The following is an 8022-nucleotide window of genomic DNA, read 5'->3' on the forward strand; positions in this document are numbered from 1 at the left end:
AAGGCGCTGAAATATAGTATTTACTCTTGATATAGTATTAGATGTAATTTACACTTAACCTCTACTAGCCCCATTTAATTTGTTCTGGCCTTTCAAACTTTTTTTTAATTTAGTTTCTATAGATTTAAAACTAGTTCCTAATCACTTCACTTTTATATAAAAAGAACACGCAAAAACTCCTTAATAACTACATGGAATGGTTAACTGCTAACTATTTTAAAAAAACATGTGCTAATTTGCAAAAAAAAAACTTTTAAAAAAAGCACAGGATACTTCGATTCAAATGTAAAAAAATCACATTTTTTTAATATTAAAATGACAAGAAAAAACCTTTGACTTTACAGCACTATAAATGGCCACATAGTTACTTTATAGCCAAAATAATAATGATACTTTATATTCTGAAGTGTTAAGAAAAATTTACCATCAAAATTTTATAAAAATTAAAAAAACATTTTTGGCCGGAATTTACCACCATTCACATCTTTTGCAATTTTTTGAAAGTCCATATTGGATTTGTTTGAAAAGTTTTAATTATTTTTTCACGTCCTTTTTTTACCGAAATAACAGTAGTAAATTAATGATTTAGAAAAGATAATATTTGACATATTTTTTAAAGCTAACGTGATTTAAAAAAAATAATTGTTGGACCAAGGAAATGTTTTGGCTATATACGTTTTTTTACTCATTCTTTAGTAAGATTTTTCCAAAGCATTAGGTCTAATATTACCTAAATCTTGCTACTGACGAATTCGTGCTAAAAATAAAATTAAGTTATTTTTAGTAAATTTTTCGGTTTAAAAACCAAAATATAAACTATAAACTGTATTTAAGCAAAATCAATTTATGTAAATATTCCATTAATAAATTAGCAGTTTCAAATATTATAAACCAAACCGATAATGTAATGTAAAAACTGAGTAGTTTTACGGGGTCATCCTCCACTACTCCAAGACAAGATAATTAAATACCAAGATAGTCTAAGAAATTCGCAAAAATAATCTAAAATTGGAAATTAGATCCCGAACTATTAGCCAAAGGACAAATGAGGCTGATTGGTTGTTATAGTGCTGTGAGAACTCTCTTATTTCTAACAGTTGGTATACAATTTGCCAAATAAAATTTAAACTGGTCGAGACAGAAATGGAATAATGTTCTCTTTTTTGGGATTAAAATACAATTAAAAATGCAGTGATGGGAAAGAGACCGGACCCCAAGTATTCATACCATAAAATATACTATGATTGGAACGGATACAGATAAATTGTAAACAATGTTATGTATACATTAGGGTATTCAATTAATCCGGTTTCTGGTTTAATCGGTTAACCGAGCAAATAATTAATCGGGGTTTAAATTTATTCGGTTAATAATCGGTTAATTTAAAATTATTCGATTAAACGATTTTTTTTTAGTTTTTTTGAACTTTGTGCCGATTTACACGTAGTTTTTTTTTAACTTTCTTTTGATATTTTGAGTTTGTGGATAAGAGGGGTGGAGTTCAAAAGAGAAGAAAAAACGACGACTTAAAAGTCATGGTGTAAATCGGCACAAAGTGCAATAAAAGGAATTTCGGTTAATCGGTCAATCGAAACAAATTAATCGGTTTATTTGTTATTTGAAAAGCGGCAATTTTAAATTATTCGAACAGTTAACCGTCCAAAATTAATCGGTTAACCGATTAACGGTTAATCGATTGAATACCGTAGTATACATACGCCTAGGAAAATGTTCCTCTCGTTTGGAGATTCTACCACGACAATGATCCCAAACACACCATTAGAGTGATTACAATCCAAGGAGGACATGGTCTGCCCAATCGCCAGATCTCAATCCCATAGAAAACCTATAGGAAATTGTAGATCGCTTTATCAGATGCGATTATAAGGGAATGGCAAAATATTTCAAAGGAGATTGTTGAATATTTAACAGGGCTACACTGAAATTTCTTTTAAAATTTCAATAATTTATTTTCGTGAGTGATTTTCGAAAGTTGGCTTTATGTGGGAAACTATGACTTATTATGGACTGATCGCCATGAAATTACGTTGTTGGATTTATGTATATATTAAACTTATTTCTGTTGAATTATGAATTACGGATACCAAAATTTTTTAGGAGATTTATACACGTTAAAGTGATTTTCGAAAGTGGGCTTTATATGGGAGCTATGACTAATTATGGACAGCTTATCATAAAATTAAGTGACATGACTTCCGTTTAATATAAATCATATTTTAAGCTAAATTTGTGTAAATAAATTAAGCATTTATGTGCAGATAAAGTCCTATTTCGGCAGAACATTTGTTTGAGGGCGAGGTGAAATAATGGACTGATTTCAGTCAGTTTCAATAGGTTTCGAAAAAATGTTTGTAAAAATTAAACCTAAGTTTCCATTGTTTTTTTTTGTCTGTGTATTTTCGGAATTTAATTAATTATGTTATTATTTTTTGTGGTTACAATAATTGAAAATGTCACGTTCGCGACCCTCTAAATGCCTAGCGGTATCGGTTTTGGGAATAAATTAACATGTTCAATTCATACAGTTTATGTAGAAATACATTCCAGTTACGAATTTTATTTCTGTGTATAAAGCTAAGGATAATAAAACAAATCGAATTTATTACACTAATTTGTCTCTTGTACTTTACAATATATTTATGTTTCAATTTTATAATTTCCGAGTCGTTAAAAATAATCAAATACAGAATACAAAATTTACTAATAAATAATTTTTAAATCGATATAAAAGTGAATTCTATTTAGAAATTATAACTAGGGTTTTTATCGCGGGAATTTCCGGTACAAATTTCCCGGGAATTTTGCCAATTTTTCACTACCCGATTCCCGGGATTTTTAGTCGGGATTCCCGGGAATTAAAAACTGACGAAACTGCAAAGAAAACAAGTTAGAAGTTATTTTTTTTACAGTTTTTCCTTTATATTTCGGAAATAATAGACCGCTTATTATTATTTATTTGGGGTTTTTTGAATGAACATTTAAAAAGGCATATGGAAAACTGCACGATCTAGAAATAAAGGTGAAGAATCTTCAATGCCAAGATTGACCGGTGCGAATTATTCCAGAAAACACTAGTAGATCAAAGCCCTACTTTTGATGGCGGCACACAATTTGGTATTTTCAAGTAGAGAATTGATTTTGGATATTTTGGTAACAATGACAGCTTTATAATGAGGGTGTTTTGCAGATGTTGTATTATAAAATTCACCTTTGAATCCCATAATTTGAAATTTTCGAGATCAACATAAATTTTATTTCTTAACTATTCAGTTAAATGCATTGAATTTATTCCTTTTACTAAAAGGCTTATGACATTTTTTTCAATTCATTTTGAAAATGATTAAAAGCTAAATAAAACTGAATGAATAAAAAACATTTAACTCAATTAGATTTGAATCAACAAAAATTTAATCATTCAAAGTTTGAACCAATTCTGTTATTAATTAACTTCAAAATTAATTCAATTTAAATGAAGCTTATGAAGGAAGCTAAAGAATTAGATATTCGAAATGGATTTATGAAATGAAAGGCTGACATTTTTTAAATTACGGATTAAGATTTTAGTGAATTAAGCTCAAATTGAAATAATTAATACGAAGCTCTATGTATAATGATTATAACACTAAGTTTTTATATGAAATGTTTATATAATATTCATAGTTTACAGTATTATTATATATTTCGGGAATAACCGGGTACCCGGGAATGTAGAGAAAATTTTTACCCATTCCCGGGAATCAAAAAAGGTCGGGAAATTAAAAACCCTAGTTATAACCAAACTACACGCAAAGAAAATATATAGTTGTGTATGTTTACTATAACCATTTCAACATTTTTACAAGTTTTTTTAACAATAATAATTTGGATAGTAACTTTACCATATTATAGTTACAGCAATCATATAAATAATTATAGTTAAATAATATTGTTAAAAAATTTGTAAAAATTATGAAATTGTTACAGAAAACATGTACAACTATACTTTTTCTCTGGTTGTAGATGTTAATTTTTCCAACATTTTATTTTATATAACCTAAAACCAACATTTTGATTTCCCAAAAAGTAAAGGGTATCATCTTAAGGTTAACAAAACATTTAACCATAGACAATTGCGTGGTTAAGTGGAAACTTCCAAGGATACGAAAAAATTCATATCGTGAACATTAGACAAACGGATTGTTACAAAGTTAAACACAAAAGTAAATTAAGGCAAATACTGCGAACTCTTGTACAAATGAGTTTTTGTGACAAAAAGGGTTACACCACTCTCACTGCGTTAATAACTCTGGGAAAGTTAAGAGTGTTGTAAATATGTACTACCATTTAGTAACATGATTTCCAAAGAAGTGGACTCTTCAATTTCTAGTAATAATAATTGCATTCAAAAGGCCAAAAAGTAACAACTACAAGGGCGCGATCATTTTCAAGGAATAGAAGAAAAAAATAAATAAAATATGACAACCTAATGCATGTTACAAAATCAATACATATTTCAAAACGAACATCAATAAAAATTATAATAATAATAAATCTTGTACGCTCTATTAACAGGTATTTTTCTACTCTATATGCCAATGACAATGTAAAACGCTAAAAACGGAAAAAGGTCTTTTTTCAAAACTCACACAGTCATGCATAAATAAAATATGTATTTTTGGAAAATATTGTTCCATTTGTAAAAAAATTAGAGCATATTCAAGCTGTTTTTGCGTTACCGGGAAAAACAAATTATTTATGCAGCATTTTTGTTAAAAATAACATACAGACTACACAGCTAAATAGTAAAACAAACCCAAAAACTAAAAACAATAAAATTATAACAAAAAACTTGATCTACTTTCATGATATAGTTTTGGTCCCTACACGACAGGACAAATTCCGCGAATATCGCACACAACCTTTAGCGGCCCAAAACAAAATTTTCAATAAAAACTACAAAAACATTACAATAAAACACAACACAAAACAAAAATTAGTTCAAAAAATTTCTCATATTTTTAATACATCCGCGAGGTCATCATCAACGGACGAAGTAAACAAAAAAGTCATAAAAAGGACAATTTAGCCCAATAACTAAGAACTGTAACTAGAACTAGAACACAGCGTTTAGCGAGACAAAAAGAAAACTAGAACACAGCCATAAAATTATAAAACAAAAACTGCCACTAACAAAAAACTGATCTAGTTTCCTAATACAACGAGAGCAGAGAGAATCTTTTTTGAGAACAAACAGGACAAACAAAAAAATACAAAACAAATTTCCTGCATGTTTTGTGCGATTTTATGAGCCCACGGTTTTTAAATGAACCAATAAAAATTGTCCTACTCTCTCTACCTAGCGGATCGCTGCTCAAACAACGAACTAAAGAAAAAAAAACTGTTCTAATTTTTAGAAACAATTTCCTCAAAAAACAATGCCAATCATCTAAACAATAGCGATAGAATACTGAAAACAAGGTCGCTCTCAATGTAGACATCGTCGCATATTTTCCCATTGTAGCCAGCCATATTTTCCATTGTTGTTACAAATACATATTTCCTCATCGTCGTCGTTTTGTGAAAAATGACCTGTATTTGAACGATAATTAGTGCGCGATTATTACTCTGCCATCCATATATTTTTAGCACAGGGCAACTTGCAATGGAAAACAACAAAAACTGAGCGTGTGTTTTGTGAGATCATAAAAAAATAACAAACAACGATCTTTCCACTACAAAAAAATTGTTTCATTTTAAACAAACAAAAAAGTAGACTGAAAAAACTTGTAAACAATGACACCAAATAATTAGGTGATACAAATCTTTTTTTGTCCGGCGGCGATCGCTACTCGTGATCGTGACGCGTGAATTCTGTTTGTTCAGTGTTTGAGGTTTAAAAACAAATGGGTGTAGATGTGTGTGCGTGTTTTTGTTTGAAAGGTAAATATTAGTTTTTTGCCGATCTTGTTTTAGTTAATTGTTTTTGGTTGTCATACATGAGATCTTTTTATGAACCAATAAAAAAAAGTTGGAAAATCATTATCGTTAAATATGGCTGTCAATTGAGAAAAACGAGGAAAACAAAATGGCGGATAGGAAAAGACAGAGTTGAATGAAATATAAGGTGAAATTGTGTATTAAAGGGATCCTTTAAGATCAGTATTTGCCGCCCAACCACTAATCTACGAAGAAGGGAGGTACTTGTTTTGAAGACGGTACTTCCGCAAAGGAAGTGTTTTCATTTACAATTACTTTTCCAAATATTCAACTAATAGGTAACAATCCAACACAATTCTTAAGATATTTTTATTGTTTTAGTATTTTATTAATTCAGTGAAAGCTGCCATTTATTCTCACTTAGTTATTGAATATTTTGCTTCGAAAATGTAGAATTTTGTACCAACGAATCGTCATATGCGGGAAGTTTCGCTTTACTTCTTTAATTTGAAAAAAAGTGCCGCTGAAGCTAACTGATTGCTCACCAAACTTATCGTGAATGTGTTCCATCGGATTAAACGTCCTAGAGATGGTTTGTTCGGTTCAGAAGTGGAGATTTTGACACGGAAGACAAATATCGGCCAGGCCAACCAAGGAATAGGAGGCATTACTCCATGGAGATTGTTGTAAAACTCACTGGGAGCAACTCAAGCACCTTTTCGATCAGCAGGATTCATTCAAAAGCAGGGAAATTGGATACCATACGAATAGAAGCCGAGGGACCTTGAAAGCCGATTTAGGATGCTTGCGATGAAAAATGGTTCCATTACGATAACCCGAAGCATAAGAGATCGTATGTGAAGCCCGGCCAACCAGCCGAAACGACACCTAAGCCAAATATCCATAGCGGTAAGGTAATTTTCTATATTTGGTGGGAGCATAAGGGTCCTATCTATAATGAGCTGTTGAAATTTGATCAGACTATCACAGGGAACCTATACCGAGCGCAACTGATTCGTGTGAAGCGATTACTGTCCAATTACTATTTGTTTCGATCGATGCAGAATGCTCTCTCTGGGATACGCTTCACTTTGGAACAGAGTATCCGAACTTGGCTTGATTGGTTCTTGGCTTCAATAGATGATCAGTTCTTTTTGCTCGGAATCCATATATTGCCAGAAAGAACTCTTAACTGTTGAAACACCTTGTTTAAATCTTGTAATCAATCACTCCAATCACATGGATAGCTTCGATGCACTTTAACAATTAAAGCATCAATAGTCTTCTTTGAAATTATTTGCCATTCCCTTATAACGTCATCTGATAAAGCTTCCTTCGAGGTATAATTTTGAGTTCGTATTTTGCGATCCACAATTTCCCATAGATTTCTATGAGCTTGAGATCTGGCGCTGTGGCAGGCCACTTCAAAACTCGTACCTTATTGAATTGTTATGTGTGATGTGAATTAGAGATGTGTTTGGGGTTAATGTCGACTTGGAATCTCCAAACTAGGGACACATTTTCCTCAGTGTAACCCTACTAGCGTTTAAAATGGTCTGTATCCGATAATATTGTCAATATTGTAATTGGGGTCCAGCCTCTGTCCATTCGGCCATCTTATAAATGTTCTCTCATCACTGCCTATTAACTCTTTGCAGTTTAGTGGTCACTTTTCTAACCACCTTTTCTAGAATCTTTAAAACTCTTTTTAGAGACATCTATTGGCATTTTGCTAAACAATTACATTTTTTGAAGTCATCGTTTATGTTTTTTGCAAAACTTAGCCGTCTGGGTGCTCTAATTAGTTTAATATATTAATTTGAAAATATTTTAAACCGCAGTTTCTCTAAGAACCTTTCCGCATTGAAAAAAGCTCAGAGTGTTTATTGTATGTACATCGAATTCAGTGTTACTTTGTGTTTATTTGGTTGTCTTGTGCTAATAAAGTAACATTTGATACTATATTTATTTTGTAAGGATTCCGCATGATGTTGGAAGATGATGAAAGTGACTGCTGTCTTAAATTCGACGAAGAAGAGAATTATGAGGAGCAAACCGACCTTCAATGCTCCAGTCGAAAATTGA

The sequence above is a fragment of the Calliphora vicina genome, chromosome 5 (assembly GCF_958450345.1).
Source record: "Calliphora vicina chromosome 5, idCalVici1.1, whole genome shotgun sequence".
In the NCBI taxonomy this organism is placed as follows: Eukaryota; Metazoa; Arthropoda; class Insecta; order Diptera; family Calliphoridae; genus Calliphora; species Calliphora vicina.